The following is a 20,558-nucleotide window of genomic DNA, read 5'->3' as shown; positions in this document are numbered from 1 at the left end:
TGTGTGTCTGGCAAGCGCCTTACCACTATACTATCTGTCTGGCCCTACTTGTTTGTTTTTTTTTTAACTTGGCTGTTTAATCTTTTGCCATACGTTTCTCTCGGGTAGACGGAGGACCCAGTGGGTGAAGAAAGGAGGGATTCCAGGCTGCAGGGTGCTCCTGGCAAGCCCTGAAATGTGTGTCCCAAGAACAGCAGGCAAATCACGTTGACCTGGGCCATGTCCTCAGCCTGAGAGGCCCTGAGACCGCGGTATTCAGTCCAGCTCTCTCAGCAGTGCTCATCTTCATTTGGTGAGCCCATGATAGGAGGGTCAGGGTTTTTGCAGGGCAAACCAAAGCCACAGATTGACCAAAGATGTGATGTCCAGTGCCTTAATCTCACCACCCATGTGGCGTTTTCTCACTGCCCTGGCAAGCCTGCCTGACTTGGCATTGAAGGGGCATTGAAGGAGGACCAGGATGCTCAGGAAGAAAGACGAAGAGCTCCAGCAGACGCTGGATGACTCTTGGGAGCCAGGAAAGCGCTTGGTCCCTGTCCTTCCCTGCCCTTCCTTCTCTCTGTTACGGTGTATTTGGGTATCAAAGAAAATCATTGACAAAAAAGACAGCAATGGCGCAGGGAGACAGAGATGAGGACTCAGCTTCCTGTGCCACTGCATGTGACATCAGGTATAAACGAGGAGGACGCTTCCCGTGTGCCTCTTCCCTCCTGCTATTCTCGTGGCTGGGACAGTCCTCACCAGCCTGGGGCTCCAACCTCAGTCCGCACCTGGGTGCTGCTCCCGGGAGCCCAGGCAGATGGAGGTCCCTAGTGCTGGTCTGCAGGGCCTTTCCCAGTGCTAGAGAGCAAAACTTACCCTTTCCATTGCAGGCAATCGTGACCATTTTATTAATCCTACCCTGCAATTCTTTTTAAAATATTTTTAATGAATCACTGTGAGATATAGTTACAGTCTTATAAACTTTCGTGATTACATCTCAGTCATACAATGATAAAGTACCCATCCTTCCACCAGTGCCCATTCTCCACCACAAATGTTCCCAGGATCCCTCCCACGACCTACATCCCATCCCCGCCCCCGCCTCTGTGGCAGGCACATTCCCTTTTATTCTCTCTCTCCTTTTGGGTGTTATGGTTTGCAATACAGGTAGTAAGTGACCATTATGTTTGGTCTACAGTCTACTTTCAGCATACGTCTCCCATCCCAAGAGAGCCCTCCAAGCATCATTCACTTAGCCTGCAGTTCTTTTATCTGGGTCCATATTTCCCCAAGAAACTGGGGGTTTCTCTAGACCCAGAGGTGATATCTTTACATAGAACATCTACTTCTATTCCACGGCTATGGATTTTCAGTAAATTGCAACCAACGCATTAACTCAGGCTATTTCCCTTTTTCCCTAAAATATCCATCCTTTCGCCTGGATTTCAGGATGCCCTGCACAGCAAGTGGTACATTGGGGAGCACGGTCGCCAGGCAGTCGAAGAGGCACTGATGAAAGAGAACAAGGTATGACCATCTTACTGTCTTCTGCCCACTGGCCAGTGGACAGAGCAGGTTCTATGCTTTGAGGTCATGGTTCCTGCATCATCTTCTATTTCACAGTACCCTGACAGTTGTAAATCTAAGGGGAATTGCAGAGGGTAATTTTCTCAAGTTCCTAAACATATTCAGGTCAGTTAACATTTGAAGACAGTGGTATCTGGCCTCGGGAGCTATTTTTAAATCATGGGTGTATGCTGGGATCTAAATGCAGGTCAGCAGGGAAAGTGTCCTCTGCTTTCCTCTCTCACCTTTGGGACACTGACCCAAAGGCCAGTGGGTCTCAGCCTTTGGGGACAGGCTACTGCTGTTAGGGAAGGAGCTGCAAGACTGTGGGAACAAAATTTAACAGGAACTCGGCTGCATAGCGTGTCAGCCAGTTTCTTCTTGTCTGTTTACTCAATTTCACATGCAGACAGCTGGTGGCCCGGCCTCACATGTGCTCATTCTGAGCACATACTGATCAGCAATGCATCCTCTCAGAGCAGTTGAGGCTGGGGCCATGCATTGCATGTGCCAGCACCCCAGTTTGACTCCCAGGACTACCAGCCCCTCAATACCACCAGACATGATCCTGATGGTCCCCAGCACCACAGAGCCCCAAATGTCCACTGTGCTCAGCCCTGAACATTGAACCATCTAGCCCAGTTGGCTAAGTGTCACCAGGGAAAGCCCTTCTATCCCCTGAACACTGCTTGGGAGCTACCCTACCCCTCATAAGAATAGTGACATACTTCACTCCCATCCCATCTCATCAACCAAAATCTACAGACAGACCTTCAAAGCAAGGGCAGGGAGTTCAAACCTCCTATGTGATTGAGCCCAATGACTCCTGCCACTGTCATCCCCAAGATGGAGTCACTGGGGATGACAAATGACCTCACCGTGGTCAGAGAACTAGACAAGGTGGCTTATAACCCAGAGACAGGTTCTCAACACTGAGGTGGCATCAAATCTTGTCCTCAACTAATGAGAACAATATAACGGTCCTTGTTGAGTGAAGGGATACTAAATAATGAGGGCTAGAGCTATAGCCCAGTGGCATGGGCATTTGCCCTGCGCGTGGCTCACTGGGTTTGATTCCCAACAACCTGGATGGTACCCCGAGCACCACCAGGAGTGATTGCTAAGTGCAGAGCCAGGGATAGGTCCTGAGTACCCCTGGGTGTAACTCCCTGAATTGTTTGTAATTAGTTGATGAATTAGTGAGTAGATAGGAACCTCGAACATCTCAATAAAGCTTAGCTCTCAAAGTTGTGTTATAAAATTAAATAAGATAAACATATGTATAATGCAACAGTAAAGAGAATGATGTCCCCCTCAAAAGACATCCTAATTTCATGAATGTGTGAGCACACACTTGGGATAAGGAACCTGAGGAGATTCTCCTGGATAAACCGGGTGTGTTCAAGACCATCAAGCGGGTCAAGAGAAGAGGGAGGAAAGAACACCAGGAGCTAGAAGGAAACACAGGAGAGATTCTCCTAGAATCTCTTGAAGGATCACAGCTGTACCTATACCTGGCCTTTAGCCCAGAGTCTAGTGCCAGAATTGGACCCCCAGAGCCGTAGCAGCGGCAGAAGTTAACAGTTGCCAGGAAAGTCTCTCAAGCGAGTGTTGGAGGTGAGAAAGGGGAGGTGGAGTGAGGACCGCGGTCACTGAGTGGGTATCTCCAGGGTACCCCACCACACCGACCTATGCTAGGTGGAAGAATGGTGCAGGGGTGATAACCTCACACAGACTCCACGCAACCTGCTATTCTTTCAGGTTCCTGAGCACCATCCCCCTTCTGACACACACACACACACACACACACACACACACACACACACACACACACAGCATCTCCCTAAGTCAACTTCCCAGCCAGTGCCCTGTTCCTTGAAAAACTGACCCAGGAGGCCAGTGCCAGCTGTCCTGGGAGTCACTGTGTGTCACCTAATGTCCTTCTGGCAGCCCTCTCCCCTTATCCCTGAGTCCACTTCTGGCTCTTCCCAAAACCCCAGGAAGAAAATGGAATAAATTCCTATTTTTTTCCTGTCTCGTGGGTCTTGGTCAGTTTTGTGCCAGTGTGTTTCCCTTCAAGATCATGGGCCACCTTCTGTCCTTGAGTCCTAAGTCTTTGATCCTAGCTGTACCATGCAGCGGAACAACTTCCAACAACTCAGTCTCTTAGTCTTTCTCACTGTGCTCAAAGGCTCCTGGAGGGTGTGAGAATTTGGATCTGCCACTCAGAGAAGCCATCAGCCAGCTGAGTCGCATTGAGGGAGGCTTTACAGGCTTCTATCCTAATCTCACATGCAGGAAACGGGAACCAGATGCCCTCTCTAATCCTGGGGAAAGAGCAAGGGAAGGAAGTGTAACATACTGGGTATGAGGAGGGCGATTCTCAGTGCCAGCGTCCTTCTGTTCATGTTTTATATAGGATGATAATAGAATTACAGTTTCTGTTTTATATAGTATAATAATAGAATCATAGTCTTACAGAGTAATTTACAAATTTATTTATAACATGACAATATTAAAACCATTACTATATATCCACAAGTGTAAATGCTACTCTGCTCTAGAACTCAATGTTAGATTTATATGTATTAATATTCAAGCATCTATGAAATATTTTCTCTGAACATATTAAATATAGGTAGATAAATCATTTTATAATTATAGATAATATTCTAACAATCATTAAAAAATATATTACTATGTATAATAGTTAAAAAATAAAGTAGACTATCCCTTTTAAATATGTTTCTAGAGACTTTTTTTACTTTTATTACTACTGTTATTGTTTAGGTAATAAGACTAATATTGCTTTAGTTTGGATTATTGATACACAAAGTTTCTGCATACAACACACCCACCCATACCCCTTTGCGACGAGATCTACACAACCATTTGTCTCAGTATTTGCATCCAACATGACAGTGTAAAACTCCAGAACTCTGCCCAATAATTGCATGTAGCCAGGGAGGTTTATTCCTCAGCCTTCTCCCACTGGGTTGGACCTGCACAGTTTGCCAGCCAGTGCCTCCGAGTGCTGGCCCACACTGTGCCCAGTCTCACCCAGACTACCCTGCACCGCTCACCTGCTCGTGGCAGCCTGCGCCCTCCAGCCCTCATCTTCTAGAGCTGGAGACGGTCTACATTTCTTTCTGCCTCTCAGACCCTTCCATCTTTCCCTGCACTCCCACTGCCTAATGGGTGCGTCTGGAAGCTCATCCATCTTCCTTTGGCTTCAGGATGGCACTTTCTTGGTTCGAGACTGTTTCTGCGAAGTCCCGGGCAGAACTATACGTGCTGGCGGTGTTTCATGGGAACAAAGTCTACAACGTCAAGATCCGCTTCCTGGAGCTGAGCCAGCAGTTTGCGCTGGGGACAGGACTCCTGGGAGAGGAGGTGAGTGTTGCTTCACAGCATCCCTTTTCCAGGCAGAGGGTTTGTAAGGTGGTGCCAAGGCATCTCCATGCCCCCATGCATGAGTGAGAAGGGGCATCGGCCTGCAGATGGAGAAGGTGACCCAATGCTTCCAGCTCCTTCCACAAGCAGCTGGGCAGCCAAGCCGGAGCCCCAGACCCTTGTGCTGCTTGACTAGAAAATTGCTCCAAGACTAAAGTTCTGTCTCCCAGGGGTCTCCCAAGCCCCATGCTGAATCCCCATTGCAGGCACTTCTGACATATCGGTTAGGAAGGACTTGGGAAGTGTGTGACTCCAATGCAGACAAGAGCTCGGTCATTAGGTGCTACAATAAGCAAGTTTATCCTCGGCACAGATCTGCTGGTTAGAGAGAGGAAGAATGAGTCTCAAGAACATTCTACCAATCTTCACCAACATGTCAATGCTGTATGTTCTCCATATGATCCCATCTCCAATGATCCGGTTTTAATCTCCAACTTTCTGGTGTAATGGCTGTCATTTTAATGTAGGGAAACTGAGACCAAGAAAATTAAATGGCTAGAATGTTGCATTAGTAAGAGGCAAGAAGAGAGGGAAAGAGGGAGGGAGGGAGGGGGAAGAGAGAAGGAGGAAGGAAGGAAGGAAGGAAGGAAGGAAGGAAGGAAAGAAGGAAGGAGCGAACGAATGGACGAACCAGAGCATGAGTGAATCAGAGTCAGAAGGAAGAGACCAAATTCTGCCTTCACATTACCAAAGCATTGAGTCAGAGTTAGGCAAGAAGCCAAGCTTTCCCTGTGTGAAGTCATCCCATTCACTATAAGGACCCTTGGCCTCAGACAGCCATGAGGGGACAGTATACAGTTCTCATTGCTCTTTACAAGTGATTCTAAGGATGAGGCCCCTCGGTGAGCTCCCCTCCCCAGCCCTCTGGTGAGTGGACCTTCCATCTCCGTCTCCCTTCATCCTTTTCTTCTCCCAGCTCAGAGAATTTCTCATTTCAACATAATAGAGCTTTGGCTTGAAGAGAAAGGACAAGGCTTAAGGCACCTGTCTTCCACGTGGCCAACCCAGGTTCAATCCCCGACACCACACAGGGTTCCCTGAGCACTGCCTGGAGTGATCCCTGAGCAGAGTCGGGAGTAAACCAAAAATAAGAACAACAATAATAAACTCTCGGAATAAGATGCAGATGGAACCTCAAGTGTCCCTGTGACGGCCAGGAGGATACATCCAAAGTCACTGACCATGACCATGGACATTGCCTGCGGGCCTGGATGGAGGCATCTCTGAGGGTGACTCCCAGATGGAACCTCTGTGCCCTGCGGCCTGTCCGCTCCTGGACGTGCTGTTTCCTGGCCCCCTCCTGCTGCTGAGAACCCACTCGCACTCAGCTAGAACATCTACCCACCCAGGACTCCCAAAAGCTTCAAGATGGCTGTGAGAGGAAGAGAGGGGTGTGGACAAGCCAGTCCCCGAGGGCACAGGAGAAAAGGAAGCATCAGGATGGTTTGGAATTCCTTCAGGGGTTAGAAGCGTTCTCTGTTGCATACCATTGATGGAGAAGGCTCTGAGGCTGCGGCCACTGGACAAGGGCAGAACGGGGCAGCAGTGCCATCCACGCTTGTCAGCCCAACTGAGCAAACCCAAGGAAGGTCTCAGGTTGCTGCTCTGCAGAGACCACACCCACCAGGGCAGCTTCCAGGCTGAGTGAGGACATTTCCTGTGGGATTCTGGGAAGAACTCTCCACGGGGAAGCTTAGGAACAGCCAATTGCTTTGCAAGAGAGGGGAAGGAGTGTGGGTGTTCTAGATGCTACTCTGGAAAGGCTTGGTGAGGGCCAGTGATGCAGGCACTGGCAAGGACAAGCAGGGTTTTAACAGGCTGACCTGCAGGGCATCACCTCCTGATTTTGCAGTAGCTGTACAGAAGCGCCCTTGGTTATTCTCAGAAGACTCACAGGTTCTGTTCAGTTGCCAAGGTGCCTCTTCTTCAAGTGCACGTGACCTGGTTTCAACCCCTGGCCAGTGGGCTGGACTTGGAGCTTTGGCCTTGGAGCTGAGCAGTCTAACATCTGGAGGTTCCCTCCGGGGACAAAGAGGCTGGTGGCCCTGCTTGCTAAAGAGGGTGATTCCTTGTCATAAGGCTGCTGCAGGGAAACAGGAGAGAGACAGGGAGACTGGATGGGACTTTCAAGAAGCTCTTCTGAAATCAAGAGCCTGGTGTGCTAATGCAGGGGCCAAGGCACCTGCCTGCTATGTGACCAACCCCATTTTGACCCCCGGCACCATATATGGTTCCCTGAGCATTGCCAGGTGTCACTTCTGAGCACAGAGCTAGGAGTTAGTTACCCCTGAGCACCACTGAGTATAGCCCCACACCCCCTGCCCCCCAAAATAAACTAATACACTATCTTGGCAGAGAGTACTTTAATAAATATCTTAAGAGAACTTAAAATATGAAATGGCATTAGATATGAATAATAGCAATAATAATAAATCTCTAGATGAGATGGCTGGAGCGATAGCACAGTGGGTAGGGCGTTCGCCTTACAAGTGGCCAACATGGCCGATCCGAGTTCGATTCCTCCGCCCCTCTCGGAGAGCCCGGCAAGCTACCGAGAGTATTCGATATGCCAAACACAGTAACAACAAAGTCTCCAATGGAGACGTTACTGGACCCGCTCGAGCAAATCGACGATCAACGGGAGGGCCTTTACCTTTACCTTTACCTTTACCTAGATGACATGGGATAGGGCCTCACTCTGAGGTGCTCAGAGCTGACTCCTGAGTCGGCTGTGTTAAAGGTTAGTACCATGCCCACTCTACTATTGCTCTTGCCACCAAAAGGTCCCCTTTGTGTTATTCCAGAGCATTCTCCTGTGCATCCAAGGGCATTTTCCTTCCGAGGTTTTTGAGAATGATCCCGCACTTGGGCCAGGTGCAGACACTATTCAGGGCATTCAGCAGTTGCCAGCCGCCTTTATTGACTTAATTCTCACAGTCTCCCACAAAGAGGAACTGCCAGTGTATTCATTTAACCGAGGGGGAAACGGACCAAAACGCAAAAAGGCTCCGTGAACAGGCAGCACTCCCAGCTAATACAGTTGGCAAAACTGGAATTCAAGCAAGGCAGGCTGCACAATTACTGACTTCTAAGGGTCTTCTAGAGAGCTCCATGACCAAACGCAATCACTGACTCCCCCTGCAAACAGCCTACCCTGTGCCTAAGGCAAGTTGATGCTCCAAGGAGTTGAGAGCATGGAGAAAAGGGTAGTTTCAGGTGTCTCTACCTACCTCTCCTGGAGCAGTGAAGCCAGACATCTGGATTGTTCTCATTTCCTTCATGCCTTTCTCAGTGGGAGTCCTTTGTCATGCTGAGCAATATTGTTCAAAGAGAAAAGAATCTGATAGAACACAGACTGCCTAAATTGTTGGGAACTTGAAACAGCAACAGCGGGCATCTAAGTATCCTTCCCCCCCCCCCCCCCCCCCCCCACAGAGAGCAGCTAATAGAAATTGAGGTTCTCCAGGATCATTCTGATTCTGTGTAGCTTTTTGGACCATTTTGCCAGGTTTAGAATGGAACCCGGGTGTAGCCACCCAGATCTTGGGTGTTATCTCGAGTGGAAGATGAGTTTATGTAAAAGTGCCAGACACAGAGGCAGATAGATACTAATGTGTGTGAGTTTCCATCCTTTTTTTTTTTTTTTTTTTGCTTTTTGGGTCACACCTGGTGATGCTTAGAAGTTACTACTGGCTCTGCACTCAGGAATTACTCTTGGCGGTGCTCGGGATGATGTAGGCAGGTAGACAGGGAGGGCCCCCTCCCGAGGCAATGATAAGAGCCAGCCCTGCAGAAAATAGCAAAACAGGAACTAAGGCTTGATAAGACCCTCACCTGGCTCCAGCAACAGACCCAAAGAAGCTCCTCTAGGAACAAAAGGCCAGGAAAGGAATTTCAAAGAAGACCATCACCACTCCCATCCTCCCTGGCAACCTCCTTAGCAACGGGACATTTACCTGGGAGGAAGCCCCACGTGGGGGCAGGTTGGAGGAACCCTATAAAGGCCACCTTGAACAAAGGAAGCGCGCGCATTTGCTGCCCGAGCCCATGTGCTGCTTGCGCCCACGTGGCCGAGCACATGTGGTGCCCGAGCACATGTGTCGCCCGCATCTCCCCTCTTGAGATGTGTACTTTCATGCTTTCGTGTCTAACTTTACTCTCTCACTCTCTCTCCCTCCCTCCATACCTAAAAATCCTCCAAATAAAATCTATTTACTTCACTGCTTGTCTACTCCTGAAATTCCTTTCTGCGAGGCGAGACAAGAACCCAGCAACCCTGGGTCCCGAGTGGCAGAGGAGGGTGGGGAGAAAGTGACTGTCTTTCTCCTCCCCGCTTCACATAAGTCACCTGTGGGGCCCACCGGCATCAGGGAGACCATATAGGATGTCAGGGATTGAACGCAGGTCGACCACGTACAAGGCAAACACCATACCCGCTGTACTATCACTCTGGTCCTAGAGTTTCCAACTTAAACGACGCCGTCAAAGAGCATCTTAAATGAGGGTTACAGGAGGAGTCCCAAGGACACCCCAGAAAAAAAGAGAGGAAGCCCTGCAGAGGAACCCCCCCCCCAACAGTCCCTGAGGGGGAGATAGTGCACGTAGCCTGCTAGAATAAGCCTGGCAGCGTTGGCGGTGATGCCAAAGGAAGCTTTGGACCAGTCCTTGTTTTGTGGCTCGGAACTCGGGACTGAATTCACATCTAGTTCTCTGTGGGTGTTGTAACTGTTCTCAAAAAAGCACAGTAACAACAGAATGGAAATGAGGTGACTGGCAACAGAACACCTTAATTTGGAAAGGGTCCTCACAGCACAGGCTGGGAAACAGCTTCCAAAGAGGGAGACAGGGTCTGGGTTTAGCAGAGACAGGAGGATATAACACTTTCTGGCAGTTTTTCAAGAACCCCGGCTCAGTCACAAAGAATGTCAAGCATGCATCTACAGAGAACATATGCTCTGTGGACAGAAAACTCTGGAAAGCACCTTAGCGTGCCTTGCCTCCCAGCAGTCTTGATTCTGGCACCACATGTGGTCCTCAGAGTACCCCCGGGGTCACTACTCAGCCCAGAAACAGAAATAGCCCTTGAGTACTTCTGGGTGCAGCCTCCGGATTCCTTTCCAGGCCCCCCAAAAGAGCTGAATTGGAGCCTGTTCTCGGTCTCTAAGGGCTGCAGCCCCATCCTGTGAAGATTAGTTTCATTTAGAATGCCGCCATCCTGTAGATTTAGTCTCACAGGCAATGTTGAGCTTATTCCTCTGGGCCTGTCCTTAAGAAAACAGGACAGCGACAGGGAGTCCGCTCTTCCCCGTGAAGGGGCTGAGCAGATAGGAGCATGCCCAGTGAGGGGGAGCAGGTCTGCACAAAAAGGCCTTTGCTTTGCTTCTTTTTTTATTTTCCCTTATTTTTATTTATTTATTTTTTTGAGGGGAGGTCCCACCTGGCGGTGCTCAGGGCTTACTCCTGGCTCTGCACTCAGGGATCACTCCTAGAGGTGCTCAGGGAACCAGATGGGATGCTGGGGAATGAACTCGGGTCAGTCACGTGCAAGGCACATGTATTATGGACAGTACCCACTGTACTATTTCTCCAGCCCCCTGAGAACTGAGGTTTCTTTTACTTTTTAAGTTTTTGGGTCACACCTGGCGATGTTCAAGGATCACTCCTGACAGTGCTCCGAGGATCATATGGGATACCAAGAATTGAACCAAGGTCAGCCACATACAAGGCAAATGCCCGCCCTGCTGGCACTCCAGTCCCCTAGAAAGTCCCCTAGAAAGTCCCCTAGAAAGACTTCTCATATATCACCTTTAGTCAGCAATGGAGAGAAAGAGAACCACAATGCACTATGAAAATTTAAATATTTATGGGCATGTCCTAAACGCATCCTTGTCTGTTCTCCTCGTCCTGGAGGTGAGTAGGCAGTGATAAGGATTGACTTCAAGAGCATTTGCAACCCTTGGGGTTAGGTCTTGCAAGGTGCTGAGAGAATCAAAGACAGAAAGGGCAAGTAACTCCCCCGAGGCCACACAGCAAGTGGTGAGAGAGACATGACTGGAATTCTGGCCCTTGGCCCCTGCAAGTCCTGGACTCAGGACACGGAGCAGATCAACTAACTGGGAACTTTGAGCCCACCTGTCAGGGACTGGGGTAGGTCATCTCCTGAGCTCTGGCCCAGAACGCAGAAGCACGCAGGACTAGCAGTGGACCCTCCCATCAGGGCACTCTCTGAGCAGGAAGACAAACTCCTCTGATGAGAAGGAAATCAGAAACGTTTTATTCCACTGTGTGCCTGGGTTAATGGCCCTGAAACGCTCTTTAGAGAAGCTTTAAGCCAAATGGAATTGGCAGATTCCCTGTCTGCTGGCTGTGTCTTCACCAGTGGGCAGAATGTTTAAGAAGCGGCGTGCGTGGCCTCCCTCCTCCCTCTCTGAGAAATTGCAGGGCCTCGCCCAAATGCTGAACTCCAGCAGTGTAGGGTGCATGTCAGGACTGGCGCCGGCAGGGTGAAGAGATCATGTGATTCTGGTTTCCAGTGATGAAACAGGATTGGGCCAAATGGCAAGCATCTCCCTTCAGACCCTGGTCTGTCAGAAGATCACAGCCACCACCTACACATTCACTTGTCCAGCAAGAGAAAATGGTGTCCAGAGAAACAGCTTCCATTCCTGGCCCTGGCCCTCTAGCTTGTAGCTTGGAACTGGAAATGAGTCCTCCTAGTACTGCTCAGAGTTGAGCTGGCAGCAGTCTCCTGGGCTGGTCGCAAAGGTCATTGACCCAGCATAGAGCCCATCTGGTCTTCAGTAGAGCAGGTGGTTGTGTTGGGCCCTCCTGGTGCTCCCCTCCAGGCCTTCCTCTCCAGAAGGCTCCCAAACTCGCCTCCTCAGAACCGCTGTCTACACCCAGGTGTTCTCAGGCCTGCTTCCTGCTTCCTCTGCCCCCATTCCTCTATACCCATGGAGAACACCCAGCATGGACAGCTGATTTCAAGTCTACAGCCGCAACACAGCTCTTCCTGGCCTCCCGAGCCTTGAAATGGCCCGGTTTTCCATAACAAGGCCCTGTGTGCAGTGGGGAACGAAGCCCTGTAATCACGGACTGCCACCATCTCGGCACTTCACAAGAAGCCGAGGAAAAGAAGTCGACAGTTACTCACAACTACCAGCACCTCTGGGCACCCCTTTTATCCGATTGCGGTAGGACCCCCTTAGGATGAGAGGGCTTTGCAGGCCATCAAGTTAGTTCCCTACTGTCATTTTTCACTACTCTGCCAAGTAGATGTCACGGCTTGACCCTGCTACATTTTGCTTTGTCACCATTGGGTTCAAGGTGAAACAGATATGCTTTCTCAAGGTTGTACCCTATGACTAACTCATTGAATTTCTCAACATTTTTTTCCAGAATTGTCACAGAATAGAACTGACCTAGTTATAGACCACCCGCCCCATTTTGGGGGGATGAGAGAGCAGTAGTAGGGTTTCCCCTTCATCTCCCCAAGCACCAACATCCTCCCAGGTTATCTTTTTCCTATTTCTTCTCCTTCCCAAGTTGCTCACCCTGTCCTTTTTTGGTTAAAGTCACTTCTATTGGGAAATAAATCCTAGTTTTGAAGGGCCAAACCACAGGAGAAATATATATACGATGTAGCTCCCCTCTCCCCCACAAATGTGTTTCCATGGATTTATACCCTTCCTAAGTAAAACAAAGCATCTTGGGCTGTTTTTACTGAGACAGAAGTTATTGACAACCCTGTTAACTTGTCCTCCACTGAATTAAACTTCTGAAAGACAGCAAAACATCATTGAACACTACAACATTCTCCCATCATACTCATTGATTGGAAGGATAAAACTGGGGTTCGCCAGGAACAGTGCTACCTCACCCAGCCCCTCCCTCTCAGGAGACACTTCTTGTCTTGGTAAACTGGTCTCTGTTACACTTTCAGTTCAGTAAACCTCACACCTCCATCATTTCTTCATTTATTTCAGAAGGAATTACTTCGTCAGCATCGTAGAAAAGAGAAACATTCTATAATGGAAATTTGGAAAATCAATCCTGGTTTTGAAGGGCCACGCCATCGCAGAAACATTAGCATGGAATAAAAATAGAGCTAACATAGAAGACTCTTCTAGGGCGGGGAGAGAGTACAAGTGGTAAAGCACATGCCTAGCACATACAAGACTCTGAATCCCCTCCTGCATCCTGAGCACTGCTGGGGAGCGCCCTGGAGGCATCCAGCTGGGCGTACCTGTCTCTCTAAAGCATGCAAACATACCGAAAATGTCTTCTAATGAAAAAACTGCTAACACAGTCATGACCGAAGAACAAAAGGGTCACAAAAACCTAGCTGAAATGTTTGCCCTTATCAGTGGCCCAGACTGCACAAACTCATTAAGTCTATCTCTGTGGGGGACCTGCAGCTTTCCTTCTTTAGTTCAGAGCCACTTGGGATTATAAATTTATAATATTTTCATAACCTGTCATGCTAAAGATGCTGGTGAATGTGAACCTCACTTGACATCAAAGTTCAACTCTGGGGCCAGAGCGATAGTGCAGCGGGGAGGGCATTTGCACCTGCAACCAACTCGGGTTCAAACCCCGGTATCCCATATGGTCCCCCGAGTATCATTAGGAGTGATTTCTGAGTGCAGGGTAGCCCCTGAGCATCACCAGGTGTAGCCCAAAAAAAAGAAAAGAAAAAAGTTCAAGGAAGGTGTTTTTCATAGTGAGGGGACTTGGAAATATCCCTTTAGAGGTAGGAATCAAAATTGCTTTTATAATGGTATAGAAGGGTGTGAGAGATAGCACAGTGGGTAAAATGCCATCAGCGCAGCCGACTAGACCCAGATTTGATCCCTGCACTGTATCTGGTCCCCCAAGCACCTTCAGGAGTCATCCCCAATGAGGACCAGAGAAAACCCTGCACAGAGTGAGATAAGCCCCCCGCTCAAAAAATAAGTATTAAAGGGCACAATCTTAATATACTGTTTAGAGATGCTTTGAGCCAAATGGAGCAAATTCACAGATAGGGGGATCTAAGTCGAATGAAGCCCTTCCCTTTTGAACCCCAGCCAGGGGCTCCACTTCAGGAGAGAACAGACCTCAAACTGGTGTGCTGTGAGGCTGCAGCTGTGCAAATTCCTGGACTCCCCACTCTCAAAGGATTTTAGTTATTCTCTTTGCCACTATGGACGAGGAAACAGATGTGGTAACACCAATGATCTCTTTGAATGTCTAAGAAGAAAGCCCTGATTACACCCATTCTACCTGCCTCCATCCGAACGCAACTTCCCAGCTCTGTACAATGTCCCTAAGGAACTGGAATAACACCTAGTTGAAATTCTAGATTACAGGGAGAGGGAAAGACTTGGATATTTGAATATCCAAATCTACCCATTTAAATCTATAAATAAGTCAACTCCCGTGGGGGGTGGACTGTAAAGAGAAGAACCCGTTCCGGTTGAGATCTGCTGACTTCCAGTGTTACCACAATCCATGGGGGAAATCCACGGGATGTTTAGGTCATGTGACTCGAGCACTGAAGCACAGCCAAAATAGCCTCTTATTAACCAACCCAAGAGTGCAGGCACTTTCCTTCCACAAGGTGAGGAAGAAGGAAGGACTTACAGTTAATCCAGCAGCTGGAATTCCTGAGACCCAATTTAGTTGGTCTTTAGAGGCCTACCGCCCGCTGCATAGGAAACCTTGTAAACCCAAAAACAAGGGTGTCCAGATTGGAACTTGGTTGCTAAGGCACCGACTGCTCAGAGCTCAGTTTGCTGGTCTTCAGCAACCCCAGGCCAGCATGGAGTCAGCTACAGAGAGGCCGCCAGCTCTCACCCTCACCTGAAAAGCCAAGTACTCCAGTTCATATATTCGCTGGGCCTGTACCACACAATACTGTGTCCTCAGAAAATATCTGAGTCCCCTCAAGCTTTGTGGTGGTTCAAGAGTCCATCAGATGTTGGTTAGCATTGTGTGAGACTTAGATTATTAAAAAAGCTTTATCAGCTCTTCTCGGTAAATATAATATGATTCTAACAGAAAACATAGAAAATGATCTTTAAAACTCTTAAAATCTTTTAATAAAACACATGGTATTTATGTATATGAAAATCCCTAGGAAATGGTAGAAATTTCAGTCTTAACAAGTTGGTTTCCTGTGACTGGGGTTTGAGGAAGCTTGTTGGCTAGTCATTGGGAACTGCCTTTTTGAGATGCTGCTGAAAGTGCGAACATCTATTGGGTAAAGTCTGAGAAAGGGAAGAAGACAGGGCAAGCCTCCAAGCTTTGATATACATCTGACAGTTTTGAGGGGAGAAGGAAGGAAGTAGTAGGAAAAACAACAGATAAAGATCTGGCTCTGGAAGGATCTTTCTGAAACCTTGTAAGATCTAGAGCAAAGATATCCCCTGAAGGAGAACCTATATTGAGTGAAAACGGGGTCAGGGTTCCCCACTATGCTAAGTCAAAGTCAGGGACTGCCAAGGAAAGTCTGAATGCTAGGGGTCACTCTCAGAATGGTGGGAAACAGTGGGGAAATTTACAGAGATGATCTGTACTTGCAGAAGGCAGCCATCTAAGTAGCCCTTGCCAGCCATGGTGACTGTTGTCAGTGGACTATAATGAAAACGCATTGATTATACTATATTAGAAGAATGTGGTCACGGTCACGGTCCTCCCGTTGTTCATCGATTTGCTCGAGCAGGCCCAGTAACGTCTCCATCATGAGACTCGTTGTTACTGTGTTTGGCATATTGAATCCGTCACGGGGAGCTTGCCAGGCTCTGCCGAGCGGGCAAAATACTCTCGGTAGCTTGCCAGGTTCTCTGAGGGGGCGGAGGAATCGAACTCGGGTCGGCCATGTTGGCGGCTTGTAAGGCAAACGCCCTACCGCTGTGCTATCTTTTAATTGTACTTGATTCTTAAAATAGATCTGCAAAAAAGGGGGAATTATCAGATTGGTAATAATCATTTTGGAAACTGTCTTGTTGTAGCTGGAACCAAAGTCTTCATACACAATTCTCCTATTCAGTTTCTTGAATTTGGCATGCCCAGAGTCCCAAGGATTTTATTACTCTTCAACTCACATTTAATATTCAGTTGAAAAGAACACTACTCAATAGTGCAATTGGATTTTTGATTAAGGAGATTATAGTACCTATTATACATCCAAGAAGTTTTTTTTAAGTAATTCCCATTCTGCATCAATTAACGCTTTCTTCATCTTTGATATCTTGCTATCACACACACATACACACACACACACACACACACACACACACACACTGCACTGCACTGATACCTGGTGTGTGTGTATTGTGTCTTTGTGACCAAGCACTCATGGCTATTGGAATAACAGTGAGAGGGGAAAAACTAAGTATCACAACCACAGTAAAGATCATCTGTGTTAGTTTCTCACTGTTTCTTGTATTTCCACTGTAAGGCTCATCACCGAGAACATGTGAATGAGTAACAGGAAATATTTTGATGTAGCTTATTTGTAATGGCTTTCAAAATTAAACATTAGAAAAAAATTCAATTTTCTGTTGCAATCAGCAGAGAGAAATAAAATTGATCCCAATTAACAAATTTAGGCCATTGTCTTGTGTATGTGTACATGAATGGTTTCCATTATATATTAGTGTTATCTGTATCTATTTTTTAATCAAGAATTCTATTTGTTTTAAGCACATTTGCATTTTTAACAATCATTAATCACATCTGTGCTAATTTAAATGAAAGCAAATTTGTAATTAAATGTTCTAACATCTCAGTGACTAAGTGTTAAAGAAAGTATTCAAAATAATGTCTAATTTTCTTGGCCTTTTCCCCAAATAGTCTTAAAGTCATTTAGAAGCCATAGTTTGAGTAAACTTAAAATACACTACGTAGAACAATTTTTGACATTTGAGCATTAGTACCTGCTCAGTTTTACAGGTAGAAATTAAAAGAACCTACTACCTGTGACAGGTCTAGAGGTCCGGCCAACAAGATGTACATTAAAACATGCAGTGCAGGAGAATAGACCTGGCCATTCTTTCCCTTGAATCTCCATGGCAGAAAAGGAGGTTGAGGAAACTGTGTTTGGGAAAGGTTAAAAAGCTTCCCTCTGGGGGCTAGAGCAATAGCATGGCGGGTAGGGCGTTTGCCTTGCACGCAACCAACATGGCCGACACAGGTTCGATTCCCAGCATCCCATATGGTCCCACGAGCATTGCCAGGAGCAATTCCTGAGTGCATGAGCCAGGAGTAACCCCTGAGCATCGCCGGGTGTGACTCAAAAAGCAAAAAAAAAAAAAAAGCTTCCCTCTGGGGCTGGTAGAGGGACTTCCCATCAGAGCTGAAGGATGCCACTAGAATACAAGCTCTGGCAGTGCAAATCATCACCAATCTATTACTCAGCATTCTTCTGAGTCCTTTAGGTGCTAACCTAGGGATTTAGCGGTGACCCTCCTGCTGGACTGGAGACTGACCACAACAGAGGTGTCATCTAGAAAGACAAGAGATTGGTTCTGGAAAATTGTCTCACTTTATAGGGGGACAACTGTCACTGTCCTCCCATTGTTCATCAATTTGCTCGAGTGGGCCTAGTAACATTGTGAGACTTGTTACTGTGTTTGGCATATCGAATACGTTACGGATAGCTTGCCAGGCTTTGCCTTGCGGGCGAGATGCTCTCAGTAGCTTGCCAGCTCTCGGAGAGGGGCGGAGGAGTCGAATTCGGGTCGGCCATGTTGGCTGCATGCAAGGCAAACGCCCTACCCGCATAGGGGGACAAATATACAATTATTTGGTCTCTGATCCAGGGAAAATTTATTATTGTCTGTGATATGAAACAAATACCTCAAAATGAAAAGCAAACTTTGAATTATATTTTCCTCCAATAAATGTTCTGAGTGTAGGGGGAGGATTCTGAATAAAGATGAAAACTTAATTAGAAAGGAAAGGTTGAGGGGCTGGAGAGATAGCACAACGGGTGGGGCGTTTGCCTTGCATGCGGCCGACCGGGGTTCAATTCCCAGCATCCCATATGGTCCCCTGAGCACTGCCAGGAGTAACTCCTGAGTGCAGAGCCAGGAGTAACCCCTGTGCATCGCCGGGTATAACCCAAAAAAGCAAAAAAAAAAAAAAAAAAAAAGAAAGGAAAGGTTGATAGCTTCATTAGATGTTCACAAAAGTTAGATGAAGTTAAAAGATGAATGAACATGCAGACACGCATGCGTGCGCGCACACACACACACACACACACACACTTCTTTGCCTTGTAAAATATCATCTTGTCATTATAACTGACACTGAAAAATTAATCTGAATAAACTCAAAGATCAAATTGACTTTATTAAATGATTGAGTGAATCATGCAGCATCTTATCTAGCAAGAAAAAGGACCTTGTAAGGAGTGATAGAAATTACAGTTATCAAATACAAATAGTCAGAAAGATAGAACAAGGAAAATATTATATACTATGCTTCTATATGAAAAGATGACGGGTTCAGGGCAAGGAAAAGGCAGAAAAGCTCATCTTTTCTCGTAGTTTAGTTCTTGCTGACCCAGAAACACCAGAGTTTGAATTCCACTTTTGAGAGAGACTGAAACTATAATTAGCCGAGGTTTTAAGGCTGAGTGCGACTTGGCATGAATGACTCCATGTCAGACAGGCCTGTTACTTTTTTTATTCATCACTGGAAAGTGATACCAGTAGGCCAATGTGAGGCCAGTAGTCACAGTCAAAACGGAGCTACTTTAAGGACAAATGGCAGAGAGCCTAATGAGAGTGAGCAGGGAGCACAAGAACAGCTTCTCCTTAGACTAGACGAAGCGTTCACCACGCCTGAAAAGAGGAATGTGAGCCAGAATCACGAGAGGCCAGGAAAGTGGGCAACTCTATAAGAATGGTAAGTGGGCGTTCCAACTTCCCACTAGATGAAAACACAGTGGACACAGGAGCCTTTGTCCATTCCTCACTGTTAGTGAGAGATTTGTTGAAGCAAGGGATCATTATCTAAGGGTCTGCCCCAGCAACATACTGGCTTCATGCTTTTCTAACAACTGCCTCTACAAGATTAGGCAGAGAAACACTAGCTAAAGTAAACGCTGATAGTCAAAACAAGTTTCAGATAACATCAAAACCTGATGAAGGAATATAGAAATGAGAATTTTCATCTACAAGTTAGAGTATCATTGTGTAGGTGCCTACTGTTCTCCAAGATAGACAATATACTCGTCAGAAAACAAAGTTAGCAAATGTAAGAGATTGCAGTGATGCAAATCATAATCTTCAACATAATGGAATGATATGAAGAAATAATAGTGCAGGGGAAACAGAAAATGCAAAAATAGGTGGGACTCAAACAACTCACTTTAATTTTATTTTTATAAGGTAGTTCACAATATCTGATTACATTTAATATTTGAACACCAATCCCACCAACATTACACCTTCCCGCCACCATATTTTGGATGTTTCCATCCCAAACCCCAACCCCTGCCCCAAAGCAAATAATTTATTAGATAATTTATTTATTTAGATAATTTATTTCATATTGTTTGTTATGAATAAACTGCTGAAAATGCTCCAAAAAACTTCCCTTAGGGGAGAATGTGTGAAGATTGTTGTATTTCACCCAGGGGCCATTAAGCCCTTCTATAAGAGATCACTAATATGTTGTAAAAGGTTCAGTTTTATGTGCTTATACATATGTAATATATACATATTACATGTATATGTAGAAATATATTTCTCTCTAAGATTGGTTGCCTTCTACTTTTAACCCCATCTACTGTGGTGCAGTACTCTTGGAGCATGAATGGTGTGAGGTATGAGACGTCCAGGAATGGGCTTATTTGTGTGTGAGGCTCGGCCTGAGCATGTGGGAACGGCTATGAGCATGGAGGTTGAGTGCTGAAGGATTTCGGTTGCTAGGGCTGGGTTCCTTGGGGCAGGGAGGGGCCTCACCCGCTCCCCTCCTATCAAATAAGACAGGACCTTGAGAGAGAGCACAGAAGCAAGGGTGCTTGCCTTGCATGCCACTAACCCGATTTCAATCCCCTGTACCACACAGTCCCCTGAATAGCCACAGGAGAAACTCTGAAGCACAGAGTTTGGAGTCGCCCCCAAGCACCACCAGATGTGACCCCGAAACAAACTATATGTATGAAAAGGAAATACATACAAATATACATTTATGAATAAAATAGATGTATGAAAAAGAAAGCATATGGAGATATGGGATGCTATAGAAACACTGAGAGGAGGGATGATAGCAATATATGTTATATTTTTTAAAAATCTGAAAACAGGGGCTGGAGAGATAGTGCAGCAGGTAGGGCATTTGCCTTGCATGTGGCCGACCTGGGTTCAATTCCCAACATCCCATATGGTTCCCTGAGAACCACCAGGAGTAACTCCTGAGTGCAGAGCCAGGAGTAACACCTGTGCATCACCGGGTGTGACCCAAAAAGAAAAAAAAAATCTGAAAACAATTTAACACTGCACCAAAAGCAAGCAGGAAGAGGATATTAAGAAAACTGGAAGATAGGTGACAAACTAGGAGCT

General features: G+C 46.8%; 1 pseudogene; it reads left to right on the top strand.

The window, feature by feature from the left end:
- The window catches only part of LOC130040705 (cytokine-dependent hematopoietic cell linker-like), a 104,084-nt pseudogene that overhangs the window by 61,949 nt on the left and 21,577 nt on the right, over positions 1–20,558 (top strand).

This window comes from Sorex fumeus, unplaced genomic scaffold (assembly GCF_029834395.1).
Source record: "Sorex fumeus unplaced genomic scaffold, SorFum_2.1 ptg000095l, whole genome shotgun sequence".
Taxonomy (NCBI): Eukaryota; Metazoa; Chordata; class Mammalia; order Eulipotyphla; family Soricidae; genus Sorex; species Sorex fumeus.
This window is presented reverse-complemented; position numbering and strand designations above follow the sequence as displayed.